Genomic DNA, 19,674 nt, shown 5'->3' with positions numbered 1-19,674 from the left:
AATCACTGTACTAAGCACTTGGGAAAGCACACTATAAAAGCAGACACATTCCCTGCCCACAACAAAACTGTTCTCAAATTAGCACCGAGATATAAGAATTCCCCATCATAGTATTACAGGGGAAGAGGTCTTTAAGAAGGTAGTCAGTGATTTTTCACCTAAAGTTTCCAAAGCACTTTCACATATGTTTTCATACTGAGATGAACTGCATCACTGGGGGTTGGCGAGAGGGGAAGAAGTTTTCATCTTGAGACTAACTGCATCAGTGGGGGCGGGGGAAAATAGGTAGGTACAGGTATCTCCATTTTCCAGATGGAGAGCCCGAGAAAGGAAAAGCTTATTGGATAAAGCCACACAGTCAGAGGCAGACTAAGGACCTGAATCCAAGCCTCCCAACGCGCGGTCTGCTGCTTTTTCTGCTAGATGACTGCCTTCTTTAACCTTTGGAGAGCATCATTCATGTGGAGCAGTGCTTTCCGTGGGACTTGAACACAAAACGACAAAGTGGCTTGCATTAACCCAGTCTCTTACCTTTGCCTAATGGTTCATAAGTAAGCCAGCTGGGCTGCTGGAGGGAGGGTAAAGCCTGCCGATGCTCACAGAGATTATTTTCGCACTCACCAAAGCTATAGGGTTTTGGCTTATTTTGGAGGCTGGAGTTTGGGAGAGCCAGGAAGCAGAAAAATGGGGGTGGGGGCTAGGAAAGGAGAGAAAAGATGAAGGTGGAAGAAAATTAAGAGGGAGAGGAAGGATGGCAAAGAGACAAACGGAACAGGAATAGTCAGTCATTCGTATTTATCAAGCACTTACTGTGGGCAGAGCACTGTACTAAGCGCTTGGCAGAATACAAGCAACTTAACAGTCTAGAGGGAACGTATCAGTAACATATTATTATGATTATTGTAATTGCTTAGCACTTACTTTGTGCCTAGCACTGCACTAACTGCTGGAGTAGATACAAGCTAATCAGGTCCCGCATGGGGCTCACAATCTCAGGAGGAAGGAGATCAGGTATTGAATCCCCATTTTGCAGATGAGAGAACTGAGGCACAGAGGAGTTAAGTAATTTGCCCAAGATCTGGTGGAGGGATCTGGCAGGCAATTGAGAGGCCAGGGTTTTAGCGTGGATGTGTAAAAATCAAGTGTACAAAGAGATGCCACTCTTCCACCTGTTCACGTAACAGGAGGAAGGGTGAAGCCTCAGCTATTACGCTTGAAATGTCCCTTCCACCACTTCCAGGATGAAGCAGTACAAGCACTGTTGGGTGGGAAGAGAAACAGCAGCAACCAAAGTAGAAAAGCGGCATAAGGGTAGAAAGATGAGCTGAAGAAAGAAAGGGTTGAAGGTTGAGGACAAAGATGGAGAAGGAAAATGGGGATGGGGGACATGCCAGTGACATCGTTGCTTTTTGGAGAGAGAGAGAGCTCACTAAGAATCTAGGGGTCTTCTCATCCCTCCAAGGAGCTCGTGGATGGGGTTGGAGTAGGGAGATAATTGAGTTGCCTGAATTGCCCCAAAATCTCTCTGTGGGTATCTGTTCATTCTGTTTCTACTTACTCTCTCTGAAAATGTTTAACCACTTTGTGACTTGTTTATTTTATGAGCTAGTTTGGGGATCCATTTTCCTCACCCTGATTTTACACAAAAGTACTAAGGAAATGTTTGCCAAATATCGCTTCTTGATGCCTGCCCAGATCATCCCAAAGCTGCTGACGAATGGCAAAACTGAAACCTAAAATAGGTTGTGGTAGGTGCTTTTGTGCTCAGTCCCTGACTACTCCTGACCCCCATCCAGTTTCTCTGCAGAAACCATCTCCTTCCTTATCTCTCCCCTCCCCACCTTCTTTCTCGTCCCCCTAAAATGGTGCTCTCGGAGGCTGTCCTTATAAAGTGAAAAGCAAATCGGAAGTGCTTGAGACGGATGTGTCATGACCGGCCTTACCGCCGTTGGTCCAAAAACAGTCCTTCGGCCACGAAGCCCACACTGTTTTGTCGGGTTCGCAGATTTTGTCAGTAACCAGTTTCATCTCATTGCAAAATCACTTGTAGGAAAAGCAAAGGACGTGAAAATCTCTTACCGATAAATGGGAAGCAGCGTGGCCTAATGGAAGGAGCACGGGCCCGGGAGTCGGAGGACCTGGGTTCTAATCCTGGCTCTGCCACTTGTCTGCCGAGTGACCTTGGGAAGGTCACTTAACTTCTCTTTGCTTCAGTTTCCATATCTGTAAAATTAGGGATTAGGACTATGAACAACATGTGAGACATAGACTGTTTCCAGCCTGATTAGTTTTTATCTATCCTAGCACATAAGCACATGTAAGCACATAAATATAAATACCATCGAGTGATTGAACAAATACCAGAACAAAAAATGGTCCGAAGAAAACATGGTTCTTTGCAAAACAAATAACCGAAGGACTGTTTTTGGCTTTGCGCATTTATATACATACGCGGAAACTGGATTCCTGCGTTCTCATGAGCAGTGATTCTCCGTGCTTTTCTGTTCGGTGGGCCAGATAGAATAATCAATTGGAGGGGCCAGATGCAATTTGAGCCACATTCTGCCCTGCTCCTCTCTCTCCGCCTGAACTAGGACATACAGGCCTACCCCATGGTACAGCTGTCATGTGTCTACATCGTGAATGGCTGCATGGAGGAGTAGGTTCTCCCACAGGCTTGTATGCAATTTGTTAGGTTCTGTTTCAGTACCAGCCCTGCCGTGATGACCGGGCTTCTAGGTAAGTAAAAATGACTTTAAATCCCTCCCCACCATTTTCCCCTTTTCCTGCAGACTTTGCCTCCCTGTACTCCAACTGCAACCTTCTCTTCCTCCCCTTGACCCCCAATTTTTTGTTTTTTTCCTGCATTTTGGTCTTAGCAACTGCTGCTCCTGCCTCCATGTGTCATCCCCTCCCTACCCACTGTCCCAACCCCAATCAGGAAGGTGGAGGGAGAAGGCGTTGGAAGGGGGAGGGAAGCATGGTGTCTCTTTGTCATTCTGCTCTGTCCCCATCTCCATTGTCCCGGCTGAGGGTGGAAAGGTGAGGTGAGGCTACAAGCAGGAATCGTTGGCCAGGCGGGCGTAATCGGAACCAGCGAGGATGTATGTTCCTTCTGTGACTCTTGCCTGTAAGCTCGTTATGGGCAGGGAACAGGTCTGCTAATTCTGCTGTAGTGGACTCTCCCAAACACTTAGAACTGGGCTCTGCACGTAGTTCATGCTTAATAAGTATCATTTATTGATTGCCGTCTGGGTGTGAACAGAGCCAAAGAGAATGCATCCTCCTTTTTTGACTCTCTATTGTAAGCTCGTTAATGGGCAGGGAACGTGTCTGCTAATTCTGCTGTATTTTCTGCACGTAGTAAGCGCTCATTAGGATGGATGGATTGATTTACTGAGCACTTACTGTGTGCAGAGCACTAAGTGCAGAGGAGAGTACTATATAATAAGGTTGGTGGACACGAACCCTGTCCTCTAGATGGGGAGCTTAGTCGGGGAGATGGACGTGTCCTACTCCTGTCCTCCTGAAGTGATTTCAAAGACGTCACGGTTTTCAACTCTGCATTCGGGGCTGCGGTACTGTGGATATTCCTCGGGTGCTGGTGGCCTGCCATCATCAACTAAGAAATTAGTCCAACTTCAAATGAGTCAATTAGGGTTTTAAATATGCCTACGTGGAACAGAAGCGACTGGTCTCACCGGTGACCTGATTATTTCGCCTAAATTATCCGGAATGATATCAACATCGATTAAGGTACATGAAGAATTGCCAACCCGCCTCATCATCCTGTTGTTATTACTGTTATTATTACTATCATTAGTATTATTAAGCACTTAGCACTGGGATAAATACAAGGAGATCAATTCAGACAAGTCCTAGTCAGGCCAAGAGCTCGCAACCCAAGTTGAGACGGGACAGGTTCATAGAACAAGAAGAAGAAGCGCAAATTGGAATTCAAAACATCCAAAATACCAACATGAAAATATGAAACCCAAAAGGCCTTCAGAGGGTGGGGACCTCCCCATTCCATGCAGACAGACCCTAGAGACAGTTAACCCAAATTTCCAACACCCTAAAAGCAGGTCTCTGATCTGCCCAACCTCCACTACTGTGTAGACCCCGCTGTTTGAAGTTTGCTGTGTTAGCAGTTTCTGCTTTTTGAAAGACGTTTTTCCCCGGCAACTAAAGCCACCATTTTTCATAGGACCCTTTTCCAAGAGGTATTCAAAGGCAGTGCCACATTCTTCAGCCGCAGCCTCCTTTCCAGCCGGATACTAATGCGGTCTTTCAGTTTCAATCAATGGATCAACCAGTTGTTTTTATTGAGGGTGTAATGGGTGAAGGACACTGGACTAAGTGCTTGGGAGAGTTCAGGAGAGTTGATAGACACGAGCCCTGCCCTCTAGGAGCTTACACACTAGCAAGGGAGATGAGACACTCAAGGCAATTCATTGAAACATATTTACTGAGTGCTTACTGTGTGCAAAGAACTGTACTAAGTTCGTGGGAGAGTACAATGTAACAATACACACAGTCCACAACGAATTTACAGGAGGAGGAAGCAATAAAGGGTAAAGATAGGTAGGTAAGTCCAGTGGTGGGGTGTGAGTGGCCAAGTGCCTAGGTGATGCTGAAGTGAAGGAAATGGTATAGGGAGAGCAGTGGTTTCCTTAGTCAGTGGCACTGAGCGCTTTCTGTGTGCAGAACACTGTACGAAGCGCTTGGGAGAATACAATATAACGGAGTTGGTAGATGCGTTCCCTGCCCACAAGATAAGAGATAATCTAACAGTTTGGAACAAAGATGGCCTCTGTGAAGGGCAGGGGAGACCTGAGAACAAATCGTGACCCAAAGTTAGAGAATTGTTATTTTTATGAAATTTTTGCTCTTCCTGAATTTCCCTGTTCATTCTTTCCTTGTATGTCTGCCACTCCTCTTTTCCTTGCTCCCGTTTGATTGTGAGACACTTGTGGGCTAAAACTGAATCATTGCTCTAGCTCCTTTCCCCAGTGCTTACAACAGTGCACTGCACGATACAAGCACTTCATTACTATTCCCAATATAAATATTCTTGCACTTGGATTTGCACTGTTTACTCATCCCCTCCTTAAGCCCCACAGCACTCGAGTACATATCTAAAATTTATATATTTATATTAATGTCTGTCTCCCCCTCTAGACTCTGAGATCCTTGTGGGCAGGAAAAGTGTCTATCCACTGTGTCATATTGTACTCTCCCAAGGACTTAGTACAGTGCTCCGCGCGCGGAAAGCGTTCGATAAATACAGTTGATTCAGAGTTCAACAACTGCTTGCTCAGTTCACCAGTCTGCCTGGGCTCATCTGTTTGCTTTTGCTGTTTGATGTATGTTCTCCCTGCTGTGTCCACTAATTATAGGTAGGATTAACGGTGCAGCCAACTTGGCAGTTTTGATTCACTGCCTCTGACAAGTATATTTGCTCATCTCTGGCTCGAGTAGCTGTAGAACTCTCTAGCGCTGAACTGTGTGCGAGTTCTTGTGTGGAAGGAAGTGGGGAGGGACTCCAGGCCCAACCCAGAACCGGGACTGAAACCACACAGTTTTCTCCGATGCTGAGAGGGTTGTTGGGGTGAAGGGGAGATGGAGGGGGCTCTGTGTGTGTGTGTGTGTGTATGTATACGTGCGTGTCTAAGAGAGGATATGCCCAGCCCACGCACTTCACTCCTCTAATGCCAACCTACACATCATACCTCAAATCCCCTCTATATCGTCACCGACCTCTCACCCACGTCCCGCCCCTGGCCTAGAAAGCCCTCTTCATATCCGACAATCACCCTCCCCCCATTCAAAGCCTTATTATTTGAATATTCGAATCCCGGCTCCGCCGCTTGTCAGCCGTGTGACTGTGGGCAAGTCACTTGACTTCTCGGTGCCTAAGTCACCTCATCTGTAAAATGGGGATTAAGACTGTGAGCCTCAAGTGGGACAACCTGATGACCCTGTATCTCCCCCAGCGCTTAGAACAGTGCTCTGCACATAGTAAGCGCTAAACAAATACCAACATTATCATTATTATTATTAAAGGCACATCTCCAAGAGGCCTTCCCTGGCTAAGCCCTCATTTCCTCTTCTCCCACTCCCTTCTGCACCACCCTTGCACTTAGATTCACCCCTTTATTCACCCCCCACTCAGCCCCACAGCACTTAGACACATTTCCTGCCCAGATATGTATATTCCAGATCTGTTCTACGGTACCCTCCCAAGCGCTTAGTACAATGCTCTGCACACGGTAAGTGTTCAATGAGTACGATTGATAAAAGTGGACAGATGGAGGGAGAATGAGAGGGGAGGAAACAGAGAGGATACATACAGAGGAAATAGTACTGTAGCAATGTTTCCCTCACCCCTCCCAAGTTCATAAAGGACTGAGAATTTTGTTTTTCCCAATGGGGGTTTGATTACATCCAGTTAAGAATTTCATAGAAAAGAGGAGAGCTTCAAAATAATACTACTTTTTTTTTTTGGTCTTAAGGAAGCAGCATGACCTAGTGGAAAAAAACACCAGGACCCAAGTTTTATCCCTGGCTCCACCATTTGTCTGCTGTGATACCTTGGGCAAGTCACTTCTCTGTGCCTGCTTCCTCACCTGTGGGTTCAATCCCTGCTCTCCATCCCACTCAGTGAACCCCATGTTGGGCAGGGACTGTCACCAACCTGATTAACTTGGATCTATCCCAGCGTTTACCACAGTACTGGACACATAGTAACCGCTTAAATTCCAAAAGTTATTCATAGTAGTATTAGTACTATGTGTGAATAACTTCATGCTTTTTTCCCCCCAGTTTGTCCAAGTTCAGATTTTTTATTCTCCTGCTCTATTTACTAGGCCAATATGGATTATACTGGTGCTTTGTCAAATATATCAGAGTAATACTAAAGCAGGAGACCAGATACAAACCCACAACCACAAAGTCACAGATCAACCCCCCTTTGCCCACCTGTACCGACGTACTTCTAGAGCACAGAATAACCGGAACAAGTCCAGGAAACAGAAGGAAGTAAAGATAACAGATGATGCACTCTTGCTGCCCAGCCTGAAAATCCTGGCACAGATGAGAAGCAGTGTCGTCTAGTGGATAGAGCCCTGGCCTGGGAGTCAGAAGGACCTGGGTTCTAATTCTGGCCCCTCCACTTGTCTGCTGTGTGACTTCAATCAAGTCACTTCATTTCTCGGTGCCTCAGTTCCCTCAGCTGTAAAATGGTGATTAAGACTGTGAGCCCCAAGTGAGACAGGGACTCTGACCAACCTGATTATCTAGGATCTACCTCAAGACTTGGAACAGTGCCGGGCACATAGTAAGTGCTTAAATGCCATAAAAAAAAATTTGGTAAAAGCTAGTCCTAGAGATCAGCCAACCACCAGTTGGCTGTGCAGTGCATTGTGCTCAGCACTGGGAAGCAATCTCAGCATGCCCTCGGCACCCCCACCCAACTACCCCAAACAGCTGTACCCCCTCCCCACGTCATCCTGGAACTTCCACCCCGATGCTTCCTTACCAACCTGCCTCGTAGCAACCCAGGCAGAAAGGAGAGAAGCAGCTGCAGAGAGAATTTAAGAGGTGTGATAAGGGGTGAGACGCCAAAGCTGAAGAACTCTAAGGCCAGACTTAAAGAAATCAAGCCAAGGTCTCATGCACATGCCTGAAGAGGAGGGATTGCCCCATCCCCACCCCAGGCATAGAAGACATCTTAAAGAGAATGCCAACATTATTTGCACAGTATCCTTTGCAAACCTCCCAAATGATGGTGTTTGAGCACTTACTATGTTCAGAGCAGTTTTCTAAGCACTTGGATGGGTACGGGCCAACAGAATTAGCAGACATGTCCCCTGCCTATAATGAACTTACAGTCAAAAGAACAGCTTGCAACTTTCACCATTAAGGTTAATGCTCCACAAAAAATAGTATTGCTGACTGCGGTATTAGTTAAGCAATTACTATGGATCAGGCACTCTAAGCCCTGGGGTGGAGACAGGCAAATTAGATTGATCGGAGAGAATGCCGGGTTAACCCGATACCATATGCAGATATGGCCCTTCCTCCAATATTAAGGTGATCCCTGGCTTAGTTTCTCCCTCATCTCCTCTTCTTTTCTCCCTCCCTCTGCCCCTTTACCCCTCTTCCTACCCCCAATCTCTGTTTTTGCTCCCAAGTCTCCCTCCACCCTCTCCGGCATTGTCATCACCTTGCCTTGAATCTGTAGTAAATAGCTCAGCTCCCAGATCAAGTGGTCAGCCTGTGAGATCTACAGGCCAAGGGATCTAGAGCAATCAACCAATCAACCCTATTTCTTGAGCGCTTACCATGTGCAGAACACTTTAGTAATCACTCGGGTTTAATAATAATAATAATGTTGGTATTTGTTAAGCGCTTACTATGTGCAGAGCACTGTTCTAAGCGCTGGGGTAGACTACTCATGGTCTTCCTCGACACATAGAGGCCTAAGAAAATGCCCAAGGATTTCAAGGATGCCATTTTAATCCCATCTTCAAAAGGAAAAGGGAGTGAGCTGACTATGGAAACTCATGGCATCTCACTATTCCCTTGTGCTGCAAGCAGCATGGCCTAGTGGAAAAAACATGAGCTTGGGAGTCAGAAGACCTGGGTTCTAATCCTGGCTTCCTTCTGTGTGACCTCAGACAAGCCACTTAACTTCTCTATACCTCAGTTACCTCATGTGTAAAATGGGGACTAAATCATCCTCTCTCTGATTTTGATTGAACTGTTATCTTGAATCTACCCCAGCACTTAGTACAGTGCTTCGCACACAGTAAGCACTTAACAGGTACCATTAAAAAAAGTCCCCATCCATTAATGAATTTTGTTTTTTCTTTAAACTTTCCTTCTTGCCCATAGCTCTTTGTCAGAAACCTAGAATGATTTTGGCTCGAATTCCTAGTCAGTGAACCATTTCCAGTTTTAAAAATTAAAAAAGAAATGTTCCATTTTCCTGGCATATTCCTTTTCCTTTTATGGAGTAGCAGAGGGATGAAAGCAATTTCAACTAAATGGAAAGTTTCTAGTCCTCAGGAAAGTGAGTTCGTGCCCTGGGAGCAGCTACTATTAATTTTCTTTTTCCAAACACCCAACTCCCTTATCAATGGTACCAACCGATAAAGCCTCCAAAATGATGTAACTTGATTAAACAAACCACGAACACCACATTTTTTTTTCCAACTGAAAAAATCTCTAAAAATCCTCTCTGTGCCTGGAATTCAGGCTTCTGAGGTTCCCCATTTGCAAGCTCATATTTGACGACTGCTGGCATTTGCGCCATCCCCATAGGCCTTTGCAACTTTATTTCCATCTCTGGAAACTATGCAAATTGCTCCCTAGGAGTCCCACAGGAACTCTGCCCTCGGTGGCATGATTTGAGTGACAAAAAGTTATTTATTCACTTTTCCATGACACGTCAACCTCAAAAATCACTGTCGTCCAACTCCAGGGCCAAAGCAGAAAGGAGTTGCTTTTACCTTACGGGTAAAATATGACTTCTGGAATGGTTCTAGTGTGATATGCCCAAAAATGATCCTGAAGAGCAGAGAGATTTTGTCAGGTTTCAGCTCTGGCCTATGAGGCTCCTTTTGGGCTTGGGGGAAAAGCTGTTAAGAACTGGTGTGGAGTGCCAATTACCGCCACAAAGCTGTAGGCCGCCAGCTGTCCACAGATTGGCGATTGGAGACGCCGATGGCTCGTTCCCAAGTACCGCAATCACTGTAGGCAGGGAGCGTGTCTATCTACTGTTGTATTGTACTTTCCCAAGTGCTAAATTCAGTGCTGTGCCCGAGGTAAGTGCTCAATAAATACAGTCGACTGACTAAGGAAGCAGAGGCACGTAGTGTGTCACAACCATTTATTGTTGCCCCTGTGCAGAGGTAGGTATGAAAACCAGACTCAACCCAAGAGAGTTTGGGTCTGCAAGAAGAGGGGGTGCTAGTGTTTGGAAGTGAGATCTGACAGGGACTGGGGCATGCCCCCCAATTCTAGACTGTAAGTTTGCTGTGGGAAGGGAACATGTCTACCAAATCTGTTATATTGTACTCTCCCTAGCTCTTTATTCGTTCACTCATTCGTACTTATTGAGCGCTTACTGTGTGCAGAGCACTGTACTAAGCACTTGAGCAGTACAATAAAACAGACACATTCCCTGCCCACAATGAGGCACTTAGGACAGTGCTCTGCACACAGTCGACACTCAGTAAATACCACTGGTAGATTGATTACTTTGTGAGTCGCCTCACTGTTATATGTTCAGAGAGGTAATGCCTGTCTAGGAATACTGTGGTTTAGTGGAAAGAGTGTAGGTTCAGAAGTCGGAGACCTTCATTCATTCAGTCATATTTATGGAGGGCTTACTGTGTGCAGAGCACTGTACTAAGCACTTGGGGAGTACAATATAGCAAGAAACAGACACTCCCTGCCCACAACGAGCTCACAGTCCAGAGGATTAGATTTGGGGTCTAATCCCGGCTCCGCCACTTGCCACTTGCCTTTGACAGGTCACTTCGGTCCACCGTGTTTCAGTTTGCTCATCTGTCAAATGAGGATTAAATCCCTGTTTTACTTCTGCCTTAGACTATGAGCCCCTTGTGGGACCCAATTTGTGTCCAAACTATTGTGTTGGATCTACCCCAGTTGTTATTACAGTGCTTGGCACATAGAAAATGCTTAGCAATTGCTGAAAATATTTAACAGAGAATGCCTATTAAGTCTGCTTGAATTTAGAATTTTAATCTAGCAAATGGCCAAATTTCTCTTCAGTAATAAGTCAGGAGCCAAGATAGGAGAAGCAGAACCAAGGCTTAGGAATTAGCAGAGGTCTTTGCCATCCTGTGTCTGAGAAGGAAGAGTTTCCGAAACAAGAAGTTCAGCCAAGGATTGATTGAGAAGGTTACTCAAGGTGCAAGAAAAATGGGTTTATAATTAATCAATGCTATTTAATGAGTGCTTATTGTGTGTGGAGCCCCATACTAGGCACTTGGGAGAGTACAGTATAACAGAGTTAGTGGACATATTCCCTTCCCATAGCAAGCTCACAGTCTAGAATGGGGGAAGACAGATATATGTAAATTACAGATGTGCATGTAAGTTCTGTGGGGCTGAGGGAGAGGTGAATAAAGGGAGCAAATTTCATGCAAGGGTGACACAGAAGGGAGGAAATGAAGACCTAGTCAGGGAAGGCCTCTTGGAGGAGGTGTGCTTTCCTTAAGGCTTTGAGGGTGGGGAGAGTGATCGTCTATTGGATATGAAGAGGAAGGGCGTTCCAGGCCAGAGACAGGATGTGGGCGAGAGGTCAGTGGTGAGATAGAGAAGATGGAGGTACAGTGAGTACGTTGGCATTAGAGGAACGGTGTGCAGACTTGTTTTTAACCTGACATAGTGAGTAGAATGTGAACTTTGCTCTCCATCTACTGAGCCCCTTAGAATTTCCCAGTATCTTAGCACCTCAGAGAACTCCAGATTCTCCCTCCTTCAGTCAAATTCACCGAGTCCTTACTGTGTGCAGAGCACAGGACTAAGCACTTGGGAGAGTACAATACAAAAGAATTGGTAGGCATGTTCCCTGCCCCCAGTCTCCTTCCTGATCTTGCTCAGGCCTTTCTACTGTTAATTTTCTAAGTGCTTCATACAGTGTTCTGTCTACACTAGGCACTCATTAAGTACTACTGACTGATCGACCTTTACGGTCAGTATAATTCTTCTGCAATCAATTGTATTTATTGAGCGGCTAGTGTGCAGAACCCTGTACTGAGTCCTTGAGAGAGTACAATACAACAGTAAACAGACACATTCCCTGCCCACAAAGAGCTTCCAGGCTAGAGAGGGAGACAGACATAATTATTATGAATAAATTACAGATATGTTCCTAAGTGCTGTGGGGCTGGGAGGGCCTTAGGGTTAGTCTGGGAAGGCCTCTTTGAGGAGATGTGCCTTGAAGTGGGGGAGAGTCACTGTCAGATATGAGGAAGGAGACGCTTAGAACACCCCTTTTTCCTCCCCAGATGAGAAATTAGTGGGTCGGCCTTTGCCACTTTCAGTAAACACTTTCTGCCAAACAGTTGATGTAGACTGTGAGGCTCATATGAGACAGGGACTGTGTCCAACCTGATTAGCTTGGATCAACCCCAGCGCTTAGTACAGTGGCTGGCACATGTAAGCACTTATATTCCATTAAAAGAAAAAAAAAAAAAAGGTGTCTTTCTGGAGGGATTTTCTAACAGTAACTGGAGCAGAAAACGGGTAAAAACACTGAAGGGTTAAGTAGCCCAAGGCGGTGTTCTGATTTACATGCATTACAGGTTGGGGGTGATTCTTGACTACAGCTAGCCCCATGGGCCTCAGCTTCATTTCGCACTAGACTTCACAACTGGTTAGGAAGTCCGCATGCTGACTGACAGCCCTTAATTTCTCATTATTCGGAAAACGGCCAGATAAAGGAGAAAAGAATTATTTCAGAATCCTTTATCAAAGTTGGCTAACTTTGTCTTAATGAGTGTCAACGAGTAAAGTGGAATAGCTCTGTTTTTCGGAATGTTAATGAGATGGAGGACAGAGAGTGCTTGAATGTGGTAAAGAGAACGGCTTCTGCTGAGGTAATTGCCTCCCTACCTTCTGCCTGATTCTTTTGACACCTAGGAGAAGAAAATTTTAAATGGAAAACTGGCTCTGGAGCCCTTCAGCAACCTCACCTAGGACACGGTGAGTTTTTTGTGTGAAAATCCAAGCCTTAATTTCCTAGATGCATTCTCAAAGTTGTGACCTTCTTTGCCAGGCAGAAAGTCTGGTCCTAAAGGTCACTGGTTGCTATCAAATATTTAGTCCTTTTCAGGTCGTTCAATTGTGGCTTTTCTTCTCTTTTAGAAAGCCAGAACTATAGTTTGACCCTCACAAGAGACCAAAAAATGACTTAACATTTTCAAAGGGCTTCCATAGAAATAATAAAATACCTAAAATGGTTATGACTTCTTTTTGTGGAAGAGCTCAGAACTTTTGCATATTTGAGTTAACAACATTGCGGAGAGTTGATCTGGGAGGGATGTTTTCATCTTTTTATGATATTTGTTCAGCGCTTACTATGTGCCAGGCACTGTACTAAGCACTAAGGTAGATAGATCCAAGGTAATTAGGTTGGACACAGTCCATTTCCCACATGGGGCTCACAGTCTTAATCCCCATTTTACATTTTACATCCCAATTTTACAGATGAGGTAACAGACACAGAGAAGGTGTGGCTTGACCTAGACCACAGCAGACAAGGGGCAGATCAGGGACTAGAACCCAGGTCCTTCTGACTCCCAGGCCCATGCTCTATCCACTAGGCTACACCATTTACAGATTACTTTATCCACCCCTCTCCCTCATTTGGACACTATTTTCCCTCCCTTTCTGGAAAATAAATATTTTTCAATTGAAAATTATATTATTTCAAATTTTCATCACTGAAAATATGTGTTAGATTCTGTTGCATTATCTCTCTTTTCTTTCTGGCATCTGTGGCATCTTCCTCCTTACTGGTATTTGAAATTTAATTAATGTACTGATTACTTCTACTCTTCTTAATAAAGATGCATGCCAGCTGCATCTTCTGTTTTGTAACATACTTAATATTTTCAAGTATTCCCTTGACACAAACACAGAGAAGTCGTGACTTGCCCAAGGTCACGCAAGAGACAAGTGGCATAGTGGGGATTAGAACCCAGATCCTTCTGATTCCCAGGCCCGTGCTCTATTCATTAGGCCATGATGCTTCTCTTACACTTTGTTACTCAGTCCACTTCCAGCCCAACAACATGTACATACGTATCCTTATATTCTACTGCTTCACCTAGCTCTAATTTTAACCTCTGTCTTTGTGAATAGATTTTCAAGCTTCTTGTGGGCAGGGATCATGTCTACCAGCTCTACCATAATATATTCTCTCCATTTAATATGGTGTTCTTCACACAGTAAGCGCTCAGATACCATTGATTGATGGGGAAACCATATTCAGAACATAATTTTGGGCACACTCCATTTAAATAATCTCCTCTCCTGGACTGTCATTAGTGCTGCATTCGTATGTTTATCCATTCTTTAGGCCCTGAACACTTTTTCATAACTCAAGGTGTCTGACACAAAGACACACAGTTTGCAGGAAATACAAATATACAAATAGATTCTAAAGCACCTGAGAAGTGAGAAACCTTTTATGTGCATCTATTAGCACAGCTGGAAAATTAGGGACGAAGCGAGAGCTTAATTTCTTACTGAACTTCCAGAGCAAATGTGCTTTTTAAAGGCTGTTGTGGATTGCTGATCTCTAAGGTACCTGTGGCGCTCTAACCTTTAAATAAATGGCATCGAAGCCTGCTTCCTTTGATTATCAGCAACCGCTATAATGGGAAGAGGCCTGAGGTTCAGAGAACATCTTAGCTGGGGGTTAGCAGCAGAGGTCAGAACAGCCTAACAGACAGCTAGAGAAGCGCGACTGATACAAGAAGCAATAGCCAAGCTCATCTCCAGCTACCGCAGGTAGGAAAACGCACTAGCCCAGCAAAGTAAGAGCTGCACCTGTGCCCAGTGAGGAAGGGATTGTCAGTGACAACTGTCTTTGAAGCCACACAATTGCACAATATAAGTCCCTCCTTCCATATCGCTATCTTCCATTTTTTATTTTAAGCAGAGAGAGAGAGGCTTTTTTGTGGAGGGAAAGGTTTCTAAAAGCCAGTTTGGTCAGAAAGCCGTCATTTTGGGGTTTTTTCAGTCCTGATTAGGAAATAAGCAGGCCTTGAAAGGCACTTGGGATGGGCAAGTCAAGTTCAGCTCTGAAAACGATGGGGCTGATTGCCCCAACAACTTCCCATGATGCTCACTTGTTCGCTCCCTCCTTCCCCCCAACTTAGCTTTATATATATATAAAAAAAATTGCTACTATGCTTTCTTGTTTCTAGAACTAGATTTCCATTCAGAAATGCTTTCAAATCATTTCCAACAAAAACACAGCTGCTTATTTGTGGTAACCTTTGTGAGTAGAGAACATGTCCTGGAATTCCCCCAGATCCTGGCTAGGCCCGGTAACGTACCCACAAATCACAGTTTGAGGTTGTAAAATACAGTCCAGTTGCCAAGTCCGGGCTTCGTTGGTACCCCTCAAAGCTTGGCTAGGGGCAGTTCTGCAGTCAGAGTTCAAATGTGAAGCCTTTTTGAAAAGTGTAGGTCAGAAGGTGGGAACTAATTGAACACAAAAATCAGCTCAGGAAGAGTTACTAAAATCTATGAGAAATTGGGCTATCCCATTAAAAACATTGTTGTTATATTGTACTCTCCCAAGTGCTGAGTACAGCAATTTGCGCCCAGTAAGCACTCAATAAATATGATTGAATGAATGAAAATCATCCAAGGATTAGCATCCCTAAACCACAATTATTTGCTCCAGGAAGTTCAGCTAAGATGGACTTCTTTTCTTGGCAAATACTCGGAAAGTTTAGAGCAATATTGAAATAGATTCTTCAAAGACACTCATTTGGCTACAGGCCAAAGGGGCTTTATTCTACTCTGCTGTTGGATGACTGTCTTTTGGATGCTGAATAATGGGGAGGAAGGGGAGAAGAGAGCTTTAGACTTTCAGGTGCAGGAGACCCGGGCAGACTTGGGTGAGAGTGATATTGCAAACAAACTGGGACTGGTAAAGACAGATAATAACATTATCAGTCTGTCAGTCAAGAGTTGGGGAGTCTTGTATTGATAAAGGGCTGGAACAGCCATTAACAATGACAGATGTACCCCAAATAGTCTAGTGAGTAGATAAGTTAAAGTAACCCCAAGAAAATGATCTGAAGCTACTCTTTACTGGGAGAAATAGGCTAAAATCATGAGGAAACAGGTAAAGTGGGTGCTAAGAACTAGGTAATAATAATAATAATAATAGTATAACGGTACTTATTAAATGCTTACTATGTGCCAAGCCCTGTTGTAAGTGCTGGGGTAGATACAAGTTAATTGGGTTGGACACAATCCCTGGGCCTAACATAGTAATCATTACGGAAGAGTTGTACTAAACCTAGCAGCATCAAAAATCATATTTTTGGAGACACAAATGCAGGCAATGAGCAGAAAATGAAAAGTCCATGAATATGGAAGGATAAAACAGTGGGAAAGAAAGTCTAAAACATCCTGAAAAATCTCCTAGTAAGGAAAAAACCAGAAAAGAAGAGTCAGCTGAACAAGTTATTGTCAAGAGTAAAGAGTGCTGTCCTGACTGGAAAGGAGTAGTTCTGGGGAGAACCACAGTGAATCTGGCCTTATCCAAAATAAGGGGGAGCAACTACTCACATTTGGAAGTTGAATGGATTGTGTACATACAGTGGAAGCGGGAAGAAAAGCGTAGCCACTACCGGCCACGGCAAAAGCATTTGAGATAGTGATGGCAAAAATAGCAGGGAAAATATCTACAGATAAATGCTAAAATAATAGTGATACTTGTAAAAGTAAAGTTTTACAAAAAGTAACTGTTGGGAAGACACGACTCAAAGAAAGGGTAATATTTGAGGAATGCTTCTTGGGGGACGTGGTTTCTGAGGAGGGCTTTGAAGATGGCAAGGGTTGTACTATCCATCATTTTATCTGTCATTTCAAGCTGGATGTGCTCTCACGTGCTACCCCACGTATCCCCATTATTTTGGGCTTTCAGCACTTCTACTGGTTCATTCGCATTCTCCTGCACTAGACTGTTTTTTGTACTCTCCCAAGCACTTAGTACTGTGTTCTGCAAACAGTTAGAGCTCAATAAATAAAATTGATTGATTGATTAGCATTAATACTTGTGGAAAGAGCCCAGGAGAGTCTCAGAGGATCTAGGTTCTAATCCCAGTTTCACCCCTTGCTTGCTGGGTGACCTCGAGTAAGTCACTTTACTGCTCTGTGCCTCAGTTCTTCATCTGTAAAATGGGGATTCAATACCTTTATTCTCTCCTGTTTAGTCTGGGGGCCCTGTGTGGGACAGGGACTGTGTCCCAACTGATTATCCTCCATCTACCTCAGGGTTTAGTACAGTGCTTGGTATATAGTAAACACTTCAGTACCACAATTATTAGGAGAGGACAGGAGCCCTCAGTTCAGCAAATGAAGATGAAATTAAGGACAATTCAGTAGGGCTAAATAAGACCTGACTGGCAAAGTCTAAGGTGTAAACAAAATTAAGGTATAGGGACAAGCAGGAAATAAGACAGCCAGAAAACCTAATTAAAAATAGGAAAGGGAATACTTGAAAATAGTGAGTATATACAAAACAGAAGATGCAGCTGACATGCATCTTTATTAAGAGGAGTAGAAGTAAACAGTGCATTAATTAAATTTCTAATGCCGGTAAAGTGGAAGATATCACAAATGCCAGAGAGAAAAGAGAGGTGATACAACAGAATCTGACATTAATTTTCAGCCATGAAAATTTGAAATGTAATTTTCAACTAGAAAACATTTATTGTTTTTCCAGAAATAGAGGGAGAATTATGTCCAAATAAGGAGAGTCAGAGGTAGATAAGATGATCTGAAGCAGCGTGGCCTAATGGAGAGAGCATGGGCTTGGGAGTTAGAAGGACCTGAGTCCTAATCCCCTCTCTTGTCGCTTGGGAGTTAGAAGGACCTGAGTCCTAATCCCCTCTCTTGTCTGCTGTATGATTCTGGGCAACTTCTATGTCCCAGGTCTCAAATTTTTCAAATGGAGAATAAGACCCTGAGCCCCATGTGGAAAGTGGACTGTGTCCAACCTGATTAGCTTCTAATCTGCCCCAACGCTTCGTATAGTGTCTGGCATGTAGTAAATGCTTACCAAGTGCCGTAAAAAGAAAAAAAAAAAGAAGGTACCCTCAGCCTCCAACTTCAGTTGGCAAACCTGGGCCCTGTCCAGGGCCGAGGATTCATCATTTAGAATTTAACACAGTCAGACACTCAGGTGAGTAAATAATCTTGAGCTGGAGGATGATGCCAAACCAAAAAAGGGAAAAAGAGAATTCTATTTAAGCTCTGACTGATCCTGTCAACCATGAATCAGTGGTGAAAATGTCTCCATCCTGAACCCTCTCCTTACATTGATAATAATAAAGATGGTGTCTGTAAGTGCTTACTACATGGCAAACACTGTACTAAGCACTGGCTTAGTACTGAATAATCAGGTTGGACACATTCCTGACCCTCATGAGGCTCACAGTCCAAAAGGAAGGGAAAACAGGTATTGAATCCTCAATTTACAGGTGGTGAAACAGACACCGAAGTGACTTACACAAGGTCACACAGCAGACAAATAGAGTCAGGATTAAGAACCAAGTCCTCGGACTCCCAGGCCCACGCTCTTTTCATTAAGCCACACTGCTTCTTACCGTCGTCTCCTGGTTTTCCTTCTAGCTTGTGGGACAGTTCAGCAGAGAAGTACTAACAGAGCAAGAATCCTGTGCACTTAACTTTTTTTTAAATGGAATTTGTAAGCGTTTACCATGTGCCAGGTACCCTACTAAGGACCGGGGGTTAGATACAAGCCTAATCGGGTTGGACACAGTCCATGTCCCACACAGCATTTGCAGTCTTAATCCCCATTTTACAGGTGAAGTAACAGGTTCGGAGAAGTTAAGCGGCTTGCCCTAGGTCACACAGCAAACACGTGGCCAGGTTAAGATTAGAACCAGGTTCTTCTGTCCTCTCTTCCGGCAGTCCCTCTCTGTGTATCTGCCATGTTGGCTCTGCTTAATGAATGTTTATTCACATTTTTCCCTCAGAATTCTCTCTGGGTTCTAACTGTGATGGGGAACTGTGCAAGTCTGGGGCCAAATTGATCCCGTCGGGAGAGAGCGGTCCTGACTTAAGTCCACTGGAGAGACCTCACTACAAATAACATTTGACCTTTTGGGCAGCCCCTCCCAGAAAAAAAAAAATCACTCTGTGGCACCCAAATACAGATAAGTGCATCTCTAAGTTGGGAGGCAATGCGTCTGTCCAATGTCCTCTCCCCAACCTTTATTCAGAGACTGTGATTCCCCTCGTGGGACAGGGTCTCTAAATCCCATTTATGTCGTCTTTCCCAGCTCTTAGTACAGTGCTCTGCACCCAGTAAGCGCTTAATCAATACTGATATCACCACCATTCTGGCCTCCCTTCTAGACATCCTGTCACGAGCCTGTTGAAGCTAGGTGAGCAAATTGCCAATACACCCATATATGGTTTGGCTCATCCACTGTCCAGTGACTATAGTCAGTGTCCCTCTAAACTGTGAGCTCTTTGTGGGCAGGAATGTTTGTTGTTGTATTTTACTCTCCCAAGCGCTCTCCAAGTATTTATTTGCACTCAATAAATACAATTGAATGAATGAACGACATCATTTCAGGCATAAATTCCCACTGGCAATAAGTAGTATAATGCACGGAATTTCCTATGAATCCAGAATTTCATTCGGAGAGCAATGAAAATGTATCCAATCGTAGCTGAAGTTAATGGTCCTTTCCCCTTCACTCCCGAAAATCTTAACGTGGTGTAAAAATTGAGTTGCGACTGTGGGTTCGTGTTTTAATTAAAATTTAACTTGTCAAATGAAGCAAACAAGCCTAATGACCTACTTCACGTTACTGCCGGATCGAATGGCAAGCGGGATATTGAAACCTTGTGACT

At 44.2% G+C, this 19,674-nt stretch overlaps 1 protein-coding gene across 4 annotated transcripts in view; it reads left to right on the top strand.

Moving 5' to 3' along the window:
- ZNF385B (zinc finger protein 385B) overlaps positions 1 to 19,674 on the top strand; it is a 197,580-nt gene that overhangs the window by 171,517 nt on the left and 6,389 nt on the right. The gene's annotated exons all lie outside the window — the stretch shown is intronic.

The sequence above is a fragment of the Ornithorhynchus anatinus genome, chromosome 9 (assembly GCF_004115215.2).
Source record: "Ornithorhynchus anatinus isolate Pmale09 chromosome 9, mOrnAna1.pri.v4, whole genome shotgun sequence".
Classification (NCBI taxonomy): domain Eukaryota; kingdom Metazoa; phylum Chordata; class Mammalia; order Monotremata; family Ornithorhynchidae; genus Ornithorhynchus; species Ornithorhynchus anatinus.
This window is presented reverse-complemented; position numbering and strand designations above follow the sequence as displayed.